At 41.5% G+C, this 17,795-nt stretch overlaps 1 pseudogene; it reads left to right on the forward strand.

The window, feature by feature from the left end:
* The window catches only part of LOC142430447 (mediator of RNA polymerase II transcription subunit 6 pseudogene), a 34,585-nt pseudogene extending 23,830 nt beyond the window's left edge, over positions 1-10,755 (forward strand).
* Positions 10,756-17,795: the final 7,040 nt, after the last annotated feature.

Consider the following 17,795-nt stretch of genomic DNA (forward strand, 5'->3'; position numbering starts at 1 on the left):
GTACAGATGTGCTTTATACAATTGATGTATATATGGATTGTGATAAAAGTTGTATGAGTCACTAATAAAATGTTAACAAAAAAAACACACCTTCTGATATCATAGACTGGTGGAACCGCACACAGCCTTTGAGCCTGGAGTTATGCTTGCACTTTTTTTTTTAATTAAAAAAATGTTTTAAGTTGAATGTATACCAAAAGTCAAAATATCATTAGGGATAACCTATCTTAAAAATGTAATTTTAATTTTCTATACAGGTATTATGGAATATTTTTCCTTTTTTTGTTTACATATTTTCCTTCTCCTGTTAAAATTGATAACAAACGTGCTCTTTTTAAAATCTCAGGAGCTTTCTAATAGACTATTCAGAGAGAACAAACTCAAATGGGGGAAGGTTTCAGGAACAAGCCTTAAAAATACCATTAAATTTATTTTCTGTTTTACACCTACCTCATCTTTGTTACAAAGTATCTCGACCAATAGGTGTTCAGTGAAAATTCTAAATATAGTATCTAATCCTAGCCATCAAGAAGAACTTGGCGACACAAGTATTTATGGATCTTTCTGATGCAATTCCCATATGTATTTCACTGGAAATAGTTGAGGTTCGACCCAGAACCTATTTAGGTTTGTATTCTGCTTCAACTATTTCATTTGAAAGCTACCAAGACAGTACAAGCAAAGGTCGAAATCATACATCACAAGCTTCCACTGCCATTCTGGAGATGAATGATTTAAGCACTGGTCAGTCCCTAGCCGTTGCAAAAAGATACAAGAACTTCACGAATAAAAGTTTCACGAATGCTTCTCTTCTGCGCTTCTCCTGAGGGAGATTTTACATCAGAGCCTCAATCTGGTTTCCTGACCTTTCAGGAGAATTCTTTTGCCAGGAGTACCAACCACCTCCCCCCACCCACCCACCCCCGCCCCCGCCCCGCCCCCACAGCCTTTGAGGATAGAACTGGCAGACTGAAGCCGCCATGACACCAGGAGACAAAACCCTCTCCCTCTGCCTCACTTCCGCAACAGGGGCCTGGACCACCCTACAGGCCCTCCTCCAAAAAAAGACCCCCCCCCAACCCTGCGCAGCACCTCCTGCAAGAACTATGGCAAAGCCTTCCCTTAACTAACTGAAATCTCTGTCTACTAAACACAAAGCTAAATTTTTTTATATGAAGAATGTTTGTAATTAAAGATGGAAAAGAAATACATCACGCAATGACAGCACACTACTCAATGAAGTACTTATTTGTTATATCATTTTTTTAAATTGTAGAAACGTTTCACATTTTAAAATTATTTTTTTCATCGTAAATTCGATGGAGATTTACATTTCAGACCATCAACTTTGTATTCAACGGTGTCACCTCATCAAACCCCCAACCTGCTCCTTGATTTCTCTCTTTCTGGTGGACGCCTCTTCCGCTTCAGCACAGTCTAGCAGCAGAACCAGAAGCCAGGGCCGGCAACACCCGGGATGGACTTCGCAACCCATGGACTTCCCAGGGAGCAAGTTCAAGTTAGTGCGTTTGTGCAGGAGGCTGGCTGGTGGGAATGGGGTGCTTCTCACCGCTGGGAAAGTTGGGCTTGCTGAACCCTGAAAGTGGAGCTGAATGCCTTTGGGTGAGGTTTACTGGAGTGGGGTGCCTTCGGGTACTAAAGAGAGCTCCGTTTACTGCCCCTCGGAGCTTCGCTGAGTGCCGGTGGTTGAGACTTACAGCAGAGTGGCATGTCCCTTTGGGCATTTGTTAACAGACCTGACACTTTGTCTTGGTAAACAATTACCCTGAGCATTTCTCACTGACCTTGCGACTTGTTAGCTCCCTTGGTAAATCCTTTAATCATTAATTTTGTGAATTTCTGTGTAACCCCTGCAATGGATATTATTAGGACCCAGAGAGATCACGAGGAGCAGTAAAATGGAAAACATTAAGATAACTCACTCTGGCCAAGACGTCAGCACCTGTTGAATAAGAGGGGCGATGAATGCCTGTCCTGAGTAGATTGATCTGATCCATGATTCTTATCTGTTGTTGTATGTGGTGTTTGCACTGTTTTTCTAAGACGGAACCATCCTGGGTATGAGTCCTGCTAGATCACAGTGTATTCCTTTGTTGTTTTTCATACGCTGTTGGATTCTATTGGCACGTATTTTGCTTAGCATTTCTGCATGTATGTTCATGAGGGATATTGGTCTGTAGTTTGTTTGTTTATCTTGGTAGTGGTTTTGGTATTAGGGTTACATGTGCTTCATAAAATGAGTTTTGGAGTTTGCTGTCCTTTTCTATGTTCCACAGATTGGCACAGAATTGGTGTCAACTCTTCTCTTGGTAGAATTCTCCAGTAAAGCCAATTAGACCTAAAAAAAAAGTTCGGTTTTTTGTTTTGTTTTTAAAATCATTTTATTAGGGGCTCATACAACTCTTACCACAATCCATACATACATCAATTGTGTAATGCACATCTGTACATTCATTGCCCTCATCATTCTCAAAATATTTGCTCTCCAGCTAAGCCTCTGGCATCAGCTCCTCATTTTCCCCCTCCCGCTCCCCTCTCCCTCATGAACCCTTGATAATTTATAAATTACCACTTTGTCATATCGTATACTGTCTGATGTCTCCCTTCACCCACTTTTCTGTTGTCTGTCCCCCAGGGAGGCGGTTATATGTAGATTCTTGTAATTGGTTTCCCCTTTCCACCCCACCCTACCTCCACCCTCCCAGTATCACCACTCTCACCACTGGTCCTGAAGGGATCATCTGTCCTGGATTCTCTGTTTCCAGTTCCTATCTGTACCAGTGTACAGCCTCTGGTCTAGACAGATTTCTTTTTTTTAACATTTTATTAGGGACTCATACAACTCTTATCACAATCCATACATACATCAATTGTATAGAGCATATTTGTTCATTCATTGCCCTCATCATTCTCAAAACATTTGCTCTCCACTTAAGCCCCTGGCATCAGCTCCTCAGTTTTTCTCCTCCCTTCCCGCTCCCCCCTCCCTCGTGAACCCTTGATAATTTACAAATTATTATTTTGTCATATCTTGCCCTGTCCGACGTCTCCCTTCACCCACTTTTCTGACCCAGTAGTTTCAAAGCAGTGTTGTTCGATTTTCATGTATTTGATTTTTTGGCCCTGCCCTTCCTATGTTTGATTTCTAATTTTATAGCATATTTGTCTGAAAAAATTAGGTAATATCAGTATGTTTTTAAAATGTCAAGGCTCTGAAGTAGAAAGAAGGGTCTTTATTACTCAGAAACTCAAAAGGGTGACTCTACCCTGTCCCACAGGGTCATGATGAGCAGTATTGACTTGACGGCAGTGAGTGGTGATGGTAGTGGAGTCTTCATTGAGTGGTGATGGTAGTGGTGTCTTCATTGAGTTTCTGTCCTGAACTGTCCTCCCCCGAGTAGTGTATCGAAGTGCCCTATTATTGTTGTTGAATTCTCTCTCTCTCTCTAGCTCATTAAAGCGTGATTAACATATTTCAAGGATCTTTCATTGACTGTATATGTTTATTATGGCTATGTTCTCTAGTTCTATTGCCCTTTTAATCATAGTGACTTGTCTCTCATGATAGCTTTTACATTGGTCTATTTATTGAAGATTAATATTGCCACTCCTGCATTTTAAAAAATATATTTTTGTCTTTGTGTCTGAGAAGTATTTCTTGTTAGCAGCATATCGATGGGGCATTTGTTTCCTTTCTTTGCCACTCTCTCTCAATTGATGCATTTAATCTACTGATATTTAATGTCATTATTGTTATGTGTAGTATCATTTTGATGTGTTTTTGTGGTGGTATTCATTTTTCTGTTTTTCCTATATTTCTGTGTTTGAGATACTGTTAAGTGTGCTGATTTGTTGATGTTGGCTTGTATGCTGGTCTCAGGTTTGTCTGCTTTTATTATTATTTGTCCAGAGTATTCCCCTTCATATTTTTTATAATGATGATCTTGCTCCTACAAATTTCTTCTTATTTGGAAATCCTCTAATTTATCCCTCATATCTAAGTTATAATTTTGTGGGATATAGGATTCTTGTTTGGCAGTTTCTTTCTCTCAAGGTTTTATATATGGTATTCCATTGTCGTCACAGCCTCTGCTGAGAAATCAGAGCGTATTCTTACTGGTTTTCTTCTGTAGGTGACTATTATTGTTTCCTTAACTGCCCCTTGCTCTTGATATTGGAAATTTTGAGTGCAAGAGGTTGTGATGCTTTTGTTTTAGGGTCTATCCTGTTTGAGGTCCCCTGAGCTTTCTGTATAGTTATTTCCTCTTCTTTTATGCTGTTAAGGAAGTTCTCTTCACAAGATTCCTTGCACTATTTTCTTTGTACATATTTTTTTTGTTTTTTTCCTGTTCTGTTACCCCAGTAAGATACAAGTTCTTCCTCTTGATCATATCCCACATAATTTGTTAGGCCTTCTTTAGACTTGGACAACCCTTAAACAACAAAATAAGATTTGTTGTTGTTGTTGATTGTTCTTCTCATAGACTGAGTAGAAATATTTGCCTTTAAGCTAACTAATTCTAGTTTCCATTTCTTCAAGTCTATTACTTTGCTCTAATTATGTCGTTTCCCTCAGTGACCAAGAGACTCTGCTTGGGCAGCTACAGAATCTAATGTTGAAAATCACGAGGGAAAATAATTCAGATATGGCCACTGGAAAGTAAGCAGATATGTCCTGAAACTTCCACCGATTATAGAAACAAACAAATGAAGGTGTTCTGTTAACTTTACAGTTATCTCTAAATTATTACATCATCAGCTCAAACTTCTCCTTGCATTTTTATTGGATGAATTAAGTACAATGTTTCTTTTTTTTCCAATCATTTTATTAGGGGCTCATGCAACTCTTACCACAATCCATACATACATCAATTGTGTAAAGCACATATGTACATTCATTGCCCTCATCATTCTCAAAACATTTGCTCTCCACTTAAACCCCTGGCATCAGCTCCTCATTTCTTCCCCTCCTTCCCCACTTCCCTCTCCCTCATGAACCCTTGATAATTTATAAATTATTATTTTGTCATATCTTGCCCTGTCCGACATCTCCCTTCACCCACTTTTCTGTTGTCCATCCCCCAGGTAGGAGGTCACATGTAGATCCTTGTAATCTCTTCCCCCTTTCCACCCCACCCTCCTGGTATCACCACTCTCACCACTGGTCCTGAAGGGATCATCTGCCCTGGATTCCCTGTGTTTCCAGTTCCTATCTATAACAGTGTACATGCTCTGGTCTAGCTAGATTTGTAAGGTAGAATTAGGATCATGATAGTTGGGGGTGGGGGGGAAGAGGAAGCATTTAGAAACTAGAGGAAAGTTGTATGTTTCATCGTTGCTACGTCTCACCCTGACTGGCTCGTCTCCTCCCGGTGACCCTTCTGTAAGGGGATGTCCAGTGGCCTACAAATGGGTTTTGGGTCTTCACTCGGCACTCTCCCATCATTCACTATGATAAATTTTTTGTTCTGATGATGACTGATACCTGATCCCTTCAATACCTCATGATCACACAGGCTGGTGTGCTTCTTCCATGTGGGCTTTGTTGCTTGTGAGCTAGGTGGCTGCTTATTTATCTTCAAGCCTTTAAGACCCCACATGCTATATCTTTTGATAGCTGGGCACTATCAGCTTTCTTCACCACATTTGCTTATGCACCCGCTTTGTCTTCAGCAATTGTGTTGGGAATGTGAGCTTCATGGAATGCCAGTTTAATAGAACAAAGTATTCTTGCATTGAGGGAGTACTTGAGTGGAGGCCCAATGTCCTTCTGCTACCTTAATACTAAATCTATAAAGATATGCAAATAGATATATTTATCAATTCTCATATATAAATATATCTACATATGTACATGCTTTATTTAGACCTCTATAAATGCCCTTTGCCCCCAGCTCTTTCCTGTGACTTTCCTTTTGTCCCACTATCATGCTCAGCCTTCATTTGTGTTTCAGTAATTCCTCTCGGTTACATTACCCTTGGTCATGCCCTACCAGGCCTCCTACACCTTCCTCAGCACTGATTTGAATCACTTGTTGTTCCCTTGTCCCTGGGTTTGTTAACACCACTACCTTTCTCCCCACATCTCCCTCTCCCATGTCCTCCTGGAACTGTCAGTCCCATTGTTTTCTCCTCCAAATTGTTCATCCAACCTATCTTATTTAGACAGACCTGAGAAGATAATAACATGCACAAAAAGAAGACAGAACAAAACCAAACAACAACAATGAGCCAATGACAAAAATTAAACAAAACACAACAAAAGGAAAAAAAAGCTTCAAGGACTATTTGTTGGCCTTTAGGAGTGTTTTCCAGTCGAGTCCGCTGGGGCGCCAAGCCCAGGCCCCAAAATCTAATTTTGGTATTCCCTCAGGACTTTGTTGCTCTCCTCCTCTTGCCGTTCCATTGAACACCCTCAGTGTTTTGCCTCGATGTGGTGGATTCCCTCACTGTGTCTCCAGTGCTGTCTCCTGTAGGGTTATGGGTCAGTGAGGAATCTTGTGTCTCATACTCGGGCCAGCCATGTGGTCTTCTCTGTGGATTGGCTGCTCTGAGTGGGAATATCGTCCTCAAGTCTGGGTGGACCAGGATATGCTCCACTCTCTCTTCCTCCCCCTTCATTTGCTCCCATGGGCTCTGACCAGACATGTTCCTCTCCCTGAGCTGCAGATTCAGTGTTGCCCTCTGAAATAAATTCTTCTGGGGGGAGGGCAGGTGTCCACATAGTTGGGATTGGGGCTGGCCCTTCAGACCTCTCCACTGGTTCGCTACTCCATGCCGGCACGTTGCATTCACATCTTGGAGAAGTACAATGTTTCTATAGATAGTAATAACCAATTTATAATCAAAGGAAAATCTAATAGAAGTGTGACAGTTACATAATCTTTTGGCAACTTGAGCGAAGGGGTGGAGTCTAGCCTGTCAATCAGGTCGCAGCTTGATGACCTCATTTTGGAGGCACAAAGGAGATAAATAGCCCACGGGAGGTTAGACCCACACACTCTGCTTCGTCTGCCTGATGACAAGCTATGTGGAGCTATGCTGATGGACACAGAGCTCTGGGGCTAGAGGAGCCACGTGGAGACCCATAGCAGCACAGAGATGCCGACACGACCACTGGATCCACAAGACTTTCCACTCACTGGCCTGTAATCTTCCTGCATTCAGTATCATTGCATACGTTGCATGAGTCAAGAGGAATTTATAGACTGGCACTGGACATATGGACTAACATCTGACTTATGAACTTGATCTGGACTGGGATGGGATGTTTTCTTAATATACAATTACTCATTGATATAAAGTTCTTTCTTCTACACATATGAATATCTCTGGATTTGTTTCTTTAGTCAATCCAGACTAACACAAGAAGCAAACAGAAAATATCTTGAAAAGATATACCAAGGAATAGGTCCCCTGTCACACATGCTGGTCACCACACATTACCCTTCAGAAGGTCACGACTTTATTTCTTACAGAGTGAAACTTAGAATCTCAATGCTCTCTGACCAGCATCAAAACCAGCTTCCAGGCAGTAAGCACAGCTGTGTGCCAAAGGTAACTAATTTGCTAATCACCACTGATTTAGCAAAATGTATTGTGGAGAATTGGCTGGACAGTTTTACCACCAGAATGGTTATACACCATTATCTTGAATACAAGATAGAAAAGCTGCCCAATTCGTGGGCATGTGACTGGTTGGCCTGTGAGTCTTGGAAGATGGCAATGCCCAAGCTGTTCATGTATTCATTACCTACTTTAACAACTGTTGGCAGAGACATCAATGGGGTAAGGGGTGCTTTTTAAAATTCATTCATACACTTCTGTTAAATTCCACATAAATTAACTGCAACAACGTATCTCTATAGCTGGTCTTACAGGCTGGCTTTGGCTTTTGGCTCAATGATAACCATGATTCTTTTAAAAGAGGAAATGGGAAAATTCTCAATCATTTGAGAGATTTTTAAAGTAGTTTTATGAGCGTCCCTTATATAATCTGAGAAACAAACTACGTTTTTCACACACCTCTCTTCCCCCTGAAATCTTCAATAAACACCCATTTCTTATCAGTGTGTTCTTGGGATGGGTCTGTTTTACGGATTTCTTTAGCATCCAAGATGGGTATCAGTCAAAAGCCAAAGCCAGCCCTGTCTGACCAGCTACAGAGAGCGCTTGTTATTGCTGTTGCTTCCAACACACGGACTCGACAGGTGACAGAGCAGAACTGCTCCACAGGGTTTTCCTGGCTTTAATCTTAATAGAAATAGAGTGGGTCTTTTCTTCAATAGCACCACTGGGTGGATTTGAACCACCAACCTTATGTTAGAATTATTGTTAGGTGCTGATGAGTCAGCTCCAACTTATAACAACCTTATGCACAGCAAAATTAAATGCTACCCAGTTGTGCGCTGTTGGCACAATTGTTACATTTGAGTCCATTGCTAGTCACTGAGTGCAAACCAGTTAGGCCTCCTAGAGATCAACAGGAGAGCTATCAGCCAACCACACCAACTCCACTGCCATCAAGTCAATTCTGACTCCTAACGACTCTCCAGGGCAGGGCAGAATTGTTCCTTAGGGGTGATAAAATTGTAAATATATATGAGAAACAACAGTTCCGTCTTCCCCTCACAGAGTGGCTGGGTGACAGCTCAGTGCTTAACCCACTGCACCGTGGTCCCATAACCAAATACATTTCCATTTAATTAAACTTCCTCTTTGAAGAATTTCTTAATATTAATCTTTAATAATAACCAAAGATATTTAGATCTCAATCCAATGTGTGTACATTGTGACTTTCTGAGAGATGTACTTTGGGATGAAGGAAATTAATGTTAAAAAGCAGTTCTAAAATATGAGCGGGAATGGTGAGCAAACTGAATGGCAAACTCCCTATAATTAAAAGTCTTGATCAAAACACACATTCATTGCCATCAAGTCAATTCTGACTCATCACAAGCCTTCGGGGCTGGGTAGAACTACTCTCCCTCCCACCTGGGTTTCCAACACTACATCTTTCTCATCTTTCTCCCACAATGCAACTGGTAGGTTCGAATTGCTGACCTTGTAGTTAGCTGCCCAACACATAACCCATCACACTAATCTTGATAGCATAAAATAATTACATCTACTTTGTAGAGTTAAAGTAAGAGGGCAGCAATACCATGTAAGGCCCTGCTACAGTGCAGGAGACAAAAGATATTGTGTAACTTTAGGTTTTGTTAAGGACAAGGCAGGGGACCTCCCCTAGGGGTGGCTTCCATGCTGATATGTATTCCCCTTGAGTGCAGGTGGGGTCAGTGCCTGCTTCTGATCAACTGCATATGGCAAAGGTGACAGGATGTCACCCCCATGATCATGTGACTTCATATGAGCCATGGCATTCGCAGACTGAAGAAACTCTTTTGCTAGCCTTGAAGAAGCCTTGCTAGCCTATCAGCTACCTATAGAGAGGACCACGTGGCAAGGAACTGCAGGTAGCATCTAGGGTGCGGAGCTGCCCACAACCAACAATTGGCACAGAAGCCATGATCCTCAGTTATAGAACTACAAGGAAAGGGAATCTCCCAACAGCCGGAATGAGCCTGGAAGTAGATTCTCCCCCAGCCTAGTCTCCAGATAAGAACGTAGCCCCAACAACACCCTGACTGCAGGTAGCTTTACGGGACATGGAGCAAAGGACTCGGCTAAGACCGTGACCCAAACAAACAGGTATTAAATGTTGTTGTTCTAAGATGCTAAATCTGTTGTAATTCATTACTCAGAAGGAAACTGATTTAGACATAAAGTTCCCAAAGTAATGACTTGGGAACAGAAATCCGACATCCAGGGCCCCGCCCCTCGGCTCCCCACCTTCGGGCTCCCCCATCGTCCCTGCAGCTTCCATGGCCTCTCAGTCCTTCTCTCGCTTCACCATCCATGGGTCCAAACTTAGGAACAATTGTGAGGGCAGCCAGAGCCAGGCAGTGTGGTTCGGCAGTGGCCCCTTTGGCACCTAACAACAACAGCGGCAACTTGCGCTTTCCGGGGCCCGCGCCTCCCATCCTTGCACCACCCTCCCCGCACCCCAGCTTTTACTAGCTTACATTAGAGGACGCACCATCGAAGTCGTCATTGCACTGCTTACTCGGCACTGGAAGAAGAATCCGTGAGCGGTTTGGGGGATTGTGGCGGCCAGGGACTTGGGAGAGAACCTGCTGGGAATCTCCTGAGTTGACAGTATGTGGATCCCCACTTTGAACGACAATAGTGTCTTGGATTACTTCTTAGAAAGAAGCAACACCTCCGCCACCACCCCCACTCCCCCGCTTTTTTTTAAACACCGGACATGACATGAGGAAATAGTCAAAATGCAAAGACTAGCATTAGAACATTCAAAGCCAATGGTGAGGATGGAATACATCCCTTTACTTGCTCAAGGACCCCTAGGTTTATTATTTGCAAGTAACAGCAGTGGTCCCCCACCTAAGTGCACCCAGTAGCTGAGGGCAGCATTGCTGGAGCGATTTACCAGGCACCAGACGTGGGATCATTACAAATTCTAGGTGCTTGCTGTAGGACATGGCATTCAGTCAGCTTTGATGAAGCTATGTCCTACTGTTAATATCATCCCTCCCAAGGGTTGTGGGGCATTTTAAAGATCATGACGAGCAAGTTACGGTCAGACCTAGAGCCCAGAGAAAAGAAGGACCATGCTCTATTTTCCAGAGACAGTGTGTGTGCTTTACACTTTGACCTCACACAAACAATTCCACCCTGAGGGAACCACAAGTGATCTAAAAATGATGGTGAGGAGGGTGTAGGAGGCCTGATAGGGCTTGATCACGGCCAATGTAACTCAGAGGAATTACTGAAACCCAAATGAAAACTGAACATGATAGCGGGACAAGAGGAAATTAAAAAGGAAATAGAGAAAAGAACAAGGAGGTAAGGACATTTATAGGGGTTGAAATACAGGCATGTACATATGTAAATATATTTATATATGACGATAGGGAAACAGATCTACATACCTATATTTATAGGTTTAGTATTAAGGTAGCAGATGAACATTGGGCCTCTACTCAAGTACACCCTCAATGCAAGAACACTTTGTTATAATAACCTGGTATTCCATGATGCTCACCTTCCCGACAAATGCTGTAGACAGAGCAGGTGCATAAGCAAATGTGGTGAAGAAATCTGATGGTGCCCGGCTATCAAAAGGTATAGTGTCTGGAGTCTTAAAGGCTTGAAGGTAAACAAGCGGCCATCTAGCTGAGAAGCAACAACACCCACATGAAAGAAGCACAACAGCCTGTGTGATCACGAGGTGTCAATGGGATCAGGTTTCAGGCATAAAAAAAAATTGTATCATTGTGAATGAGGGGGAGTGCAGAGTGGAGACCCAAAGCCTGTCTGTAGGCAACTGGACATCCCCTTACAGAAGGGCCGCAGGGAGGAGACGAGACAGGCAGAGTGCAGTAGAGCACCATTGAAACACAACTTTCCTCTAGTTTTTAATGCCCCCCCCCCCCCACTATCATGATCCCAATTCTACCTTACAAATCTGGCTAGACCAGAACATGTACATGGGTATAGATAAGAGCTGGAAACACAGGGAATCCAAGACAGATAAATCCCTCAGGATCAATATTGAGAGTGGTAATCCCAGGAGGGTAAGGGGAAGGTGTGGGGAGAAAGGGGGAACTGATCACAATGATCTAGATATAACCCTCTTCCAGGGGGATGGACAACAGAAAAGTAGGTGAAGGGAGACATTGGTCAGTGTAAGACATGAAAAAGTAATAATAATTTATAAATTATCAAGACATCGTGAGGGAGAGAGGGTAGGGAAGGGAGGTGGGGAATGAGAAACCGATACTAGGGGCTTAAGTAGAAAGAAAATATTTTGAAAATGATGGCAACAAATGTACAAATATGCTTGACCCAATGAATATAGTTAAGGATTGTGATAAGAGTTGTATGAGCACCCAATAAAATGATTTTTAAAAATATCCACCCTGAACTGTGCAGCAAAAGCCTGGAGAAAAGCCTGCCTCAGTGGATCAGGCAGAGACAGGACCTCTACCGGAAGGTACAACATCTGAGGAGAAAGAGACCACAAAGAACATCAACAAGCAGTGAGCACAAGGCTCCCCTGAAACAGGAATGAGACGCCCATGAGTGTGAGCATTTGACACAAAGAAGTGGACAAGACTCTTGCTCTCTATCTTACCTGATATCTGTGGCAAGTGTTAAAGCCATCACTTACTTTGTCACAGCTTTCTCCTTTCTATGGAATATGCTTATTTTTAAAGAAAGATTCAAGTCCCATCATGCTTCATCATTTGCAGTCCTTCCTCTACTGCATCCAAATAGCTACGAGGAAAACCCATTAATATAACAATCATTCAAATTTATGCACTGATCACTAAAGTTAAAGATGAAAAAGTTATTGATTTTTATCAACTCTGCAGTCTAAAATTGATCAAAATTCACAAACACCATGCTTTGATATTCACTGATGATTGGAATGGGAAAGTTGGAAAGAAAGAAAATGGATCAGCCATTGGAAAATATGGCCCTGGTGACAGAAACAAAGCCAAAGATCGAAGGGCAGAATTCCATACGACCAAAGTCTTCTTCATAGCAGACATCTCTTTCAGGCAGCAGACCCAGTGACTATGCATGGGGACCTTGTCAGGTGGAATGACAGGAGTCAGATTGCCTCCAGGAATCTGGTTGAAGAGATGGGGAGCAGCTGAGGACCATTAGCCAAAGCAAGACCGGGGCCTACTGCGGTAAGAGAGTCAGTCGCTCACGTGCAAGTTCAGAATGAAGCTGAAGAAAATTAGAACAAGCCCATGAGAACCAAAGCACAGCCTTGACTATATCTCACCTGAATTTAGAGATCACCTCAAGAACGGATTGAAATATTCTGTATCTTCATACAGTCATGGTGGTTTCGTAGGTCTAAATACATCGGCCAACATTCATCAATTGTGTACTTTTAAGTGAAAGCCATTTGGTATGCAAAAATCATCTCCCAGTACAAGGATTTAAAACATACGTATTGTCTAGGCTCACGATAGTCACTACGTAACTGTTGGTTTGTTTCTCCACCATGTTCCCTTTACGTATCCACTTTGGAGGAAAAGTATCTAATCACTATTCTCTACATTAAATCCCTCAAAAACTTCTTGAGATCATGATGAAGTTTTTCCTTGGGCGCCTCGCCTCCAGATTAAATCCCAATTTCTATTACTACTCCTAGTTTAATTTCTAAATTTTACTTTTCTACCTTTTTGAGTTTTTGTGATATTTTTCTCTAGCAAAATCTTAAATCTAGACTGTGTATCACTATCCTTTAAAGTGAAAGAACAAAATAGGAGTTTGAATGTCAAAGCACACCTTGCTGGAAAAGACCAGACACCTCTAGGTCCCCTCCCTGCTAAGGGCCCCGGGCCTCAGTGGGAATACTATTTGCTAACTCATATACTGAAAGAAGGGTAAGGCTAGCCCTTTAAATCCCACTCCATTAAACTCACAGGAAGTTAATGTTTCAAATATTTCTAGTCCGGACAGACAAGAGAAATCCAGGGAGGCTCATATGGGTAGAAGAAAGAGCTTTATAGACAAGAGCAATTGAATATTGAGAAAACATCCCAGCCCAGTCCAGAGCAAGTCCATAAATCTGTTATTAGCCCATATGTCCAATATCAATCTATAAATTCCTCTTCAGACTCACAAAACACATGCAATGACGCCAAATGCAGGACAATCACAAGCCAGTGGATGGAAAGTCTTGTGGATCCAGTGGTGGTGGAAGCATCTCAGTGCTGACAGGGGTCTCCACATGGCTCCTCCAGCTCTGAAGCTCTGGTTGCCATCAGCCTGGCTCCATGTGGCTTGTCAACAAGAATGTCTCCTGGGACTGACCTTGTCAGTAGAGAGTCTCCAAGGGAGTGCACATGTGTCCCGCTGTCCGTGAGCTATTTATCTCCATCATGCCTCCAAATGAGTTCATCAAGCTTCGACCTGATTGACAGGCTAAACTCTACCCCTTTTCTTAATCCTCTCAAATTGACAACAGATTATGTAACTACCACAATTATTCTGCACTCTTTAGTGATCGCTGGTTATATCTATACTCCCAAAGTGAATCTTATTATTCACAATAATAGTGACTAAGACATGTTGTTTTTTAAAATTTATTTGCTGTCACCCTAAGAAAAAGAGGTGCCTTTATTTCTTCCTGATTGTTTGATAACACAGTTACACATTTATACATTTTATAACCAGCAAAATACCGCACAATGAGTTGTTTTCATTAGCAAATTCGCTAGGTGCTCTATGACCAAGATTAAACATAGACTCAGCACAGCCATCAAATTGAGTCTGACTTACAGCGACCCTATAGGACAAGGCAGAACTCTTCCTATGGGTTTCCAAGACAAACTCTTTACAGGAGTGGAAAGCCTTGTTGTTCTCCCAAGGAGCAGCTGGTGGTTTTGAACTGGTTATCTTGTGGTTAGCAACCCAACACATAACCACTTCACCAGGGCTCCTAAGCACAGGCTGTCATCCTTAAATTTCTATGGGAGTGTTCACAAAAAAATAGGTTATTTAAAAAAAAAATCTCTCTAGGTTAGAAATCACTACTACTACTACTGATCAAAACAAATACCTTGACAAGTGATATTTTGTTTTTTTATTTTACTTTTTGTAATATCATTTTCTAGATAAAACATATATAAAACATATTTTTTCTAAGTAAAAATAAAAGCAGTCCTCACACTTCTTCAGCTTTTTCTTCCTATCCATCTGTCATTTCTCAAAGAAGTTAGTAAATGATTAAAAAATAACTCACCCTTTCCGCTGAGTCCACTTCACTTACCTCCAAAATGGGCAGGGGATAGAAGGCATCACACTGCAAGTACCCCATTCAGGCCAAATGACCTGTGACTCGGACCCCAGGGCTCTTCATGGTCTGAAACACACACACACACACACACACACACACACGGAACGGAAGAAGGCACACTGAAGCTTATCTTGTGCAACAAGGAACTACCACCTCCGATGAAAGGAGAAACTCTAAAAATTACAATGAGGAAGTGATTCTCAGTATGAAGGACTTAATTGTTCCTTATAGGATAAGCAGAGACTCTTATCCCTTGGGGAACAGGACCGTGTACAGCGACACAACGGAAACAGGCAATCTCTCTATTAGTTCCCAAGGAGGCTGGTGGGATCTTGGACTGAACAGCGGCCTTTCTCATGTAGAACGGGGCTTCTGCAGGTTTGCATAGAGCAATGACAGAGGCGTTTAGTCATTGATCCCCTGTCTTCCTCTCTGGACCCTCTCCACTCCAAGGGTGGAGATTTTTTTCCTACTGGATCTCAAATCCATGAAAATCTTAGATGACTGCAGGAAAAAGAATTACACAGTTGAAGTAAATGCTGACTTCCAAAATAATCTACACATTTCTATCTATAGCATCCCCAAACAGTCTTTGAACATGTACGTTTCCCAGGAGGTTTGGGCTAGTAAATGTGACCCTGCACCGGACATTAGCATCATAAACCTGAATCCCTTCTCTCTCGTTTTCCCTTCTTATGTCGGAGTCAGTGACCCCAATCTGTAGACTATCAATTGAGAGAGAAAAACCTCCCCCTTCTTTCCCTCCTTTTTTCCCAGCCTTCCAATCTTCCTTACCTTTTCCTTTTGGGAAGTCTCATCTCTATGCCGACCCCCCTCTCTCCTTGAGCGCCTTTAAAACCTCCCCTTTAAAACCTCTCTCACTGGTGCGCACCAAACTCAATGGAGTGAAAAAACATGAAAACAACAGTAAAATTAATTGAATCATTCTACTTCTGTTTGTGATCAGATGAGCTCATTACTGAATGCTTTAAGCTTTTAGCCTTGAACTGGGATGCTTTGAAATTATGCATTGCTGCTTCCTGTGTGTTGTGTTCTTGTCTAGAAAATGACCCAGTCTCACCTAATATGAAGGAAAAAATGGCATTGCTCCTGCTTGGCAGCCAATTTGGTACTTAAAAAAAAGAACCACTACATTTAAAAAATGATATGACATTTATCACTAAGATATTTGTATAAATATCATTAAGATATCACCACAGATGTCTCCCCAATCTCAATCTGAAATTTTAAAATTCACTGCTTTACTCCAATTTAGAAAAACTTGCTTGAATATAAAGAAAACAGAACAAATAATTTAAATAGACAAAAAGAAACTAGATTTTTTTCTCTCTTTTCCATGCAACATCACGCTTCTTTATAATCACCTTTTAATAATACTTCCAATTATTCAGGAGTAATTCAGGCCAACCACTAAAATCTCAATGAACATTACTTCACATCAGAGGGCTATTGTCTCCAATTTGCCGTTGAGAATGAAGCGTATCTTTATCCCCGAATGTTTTCTTGTAGCTGAAATTAATGTCCCTTTAAAAAAGCCTGGATTATAACCAGACACGTCTGAACAAACTAGCATTTTACCATCTAGCCTGGATCACTAACTCTGAATTTATTTTTCACTCTAATTTGACATGTCATTTGAGAATTTGTCAGATAATGGACAACACTGGAGGTGGTCAGCTTGTAAGAAACAGTAACTTCCAGGAACCCAAGTAGAAAGCAAACTTTGAGAATGATGAGGGCAGCGAATGTAAAAGTGTGCTTACCACAATTGATGTATGTGTGGATCGCGATAAGAGTTGTACGAGCCCCAATAAAATGATCTAAAAAATAAATAAAATAAAAGGTGAGGTGTGAAAAAATAAGAATGCAGTAAGACAGATAATGAAATCTAAGTCTTATAAAGGCTGGTCTTTCGAAACAAAGTATTTCAGATTTTTAAAAACAAGTTCAGAGAAAAGGAAGATATAGCCTTGTGTTAAATGATTATTTTTTTCCTGTTTATGTATGACACATTGATAAAAGTAGAAACCATGAGAACTTACGTGTTGGCATCTTTAGTTTTTAAATGCTTTCATTTTCAGTCAAAAGACAAGTTGAAAACAGCACATAAAATGGCTTCAGATGAATAATTCAGGAAAAGTTTTCTTAAGAAGCCTTTAGAAAATGCTACATATTATGACAACAATACTTTCTCAAATGTTACAAATAACCAAGACATTTGTCTACTAATGAAAAGTTGGGGGGTTAAGGTATATACTTTTTAACTACTTCTCTTTTAATAAAAAAAAAATCTGAAATGACAAAACTAAAAGATCAACATTAAGAAGTATAATTTTTTTTCCGGCCCCCCTGCACAGGGGAGCAGGGACACACAGGCCAGGACGAGAAGAAGTATAACTATTTTTAAACAAAGGAAATATAAAAGCACTCAATAGAAATCATTGCCTAAATAGTGTAGAGTAAGCTCCCTCTGTTAATGTAGTTAAGTACTGTGTGAGATTACAACTCAAAGATGTCAGTCAGTAAGTGAATTTGAATGACCTGGATTGACTCTTTGCTTTTCTCCTTAAGATGTAAGGAGCTTGGGTTGTTACTGGTTGGGCTGTTAGCCACGAGGTCAGCTGTTCAAATGCAGGAGCCAGTCCATGGGAGCAAGCTGGCACTTTCTGCTCCTGGATGATGTGCAGTCTTGGAAACCCACAGGGGCTGCTCTACCCTGTCCGACATAGTCGCTCTGAGTCAGAAGCCACTCAATGGCAATGAACTTAGGTTTAGGTTGAACTGGTAATCTCCCTTTCAAGTGGAATCAATCACTTCCAAATATCCAGTTTATTGCAAAGGCCCAAAA

Source organism: Tenrec ecaudatus, chromosome 17, assembly GCF_050624435.1.
Source record: "Tenrec ecaudatus isolate mTenEca1 chromosome 17, mTenEca1.hap1, whole genome shotgun sequence".
In the NCBI taxonomy this organism is placed as follows: domain Eukaryota; kingdom Metazoa; phylum Chordata; class Mammalia; order Afrosoricida; family Tenrecidae; genus Tenrec; species Tenrec ecaudatus.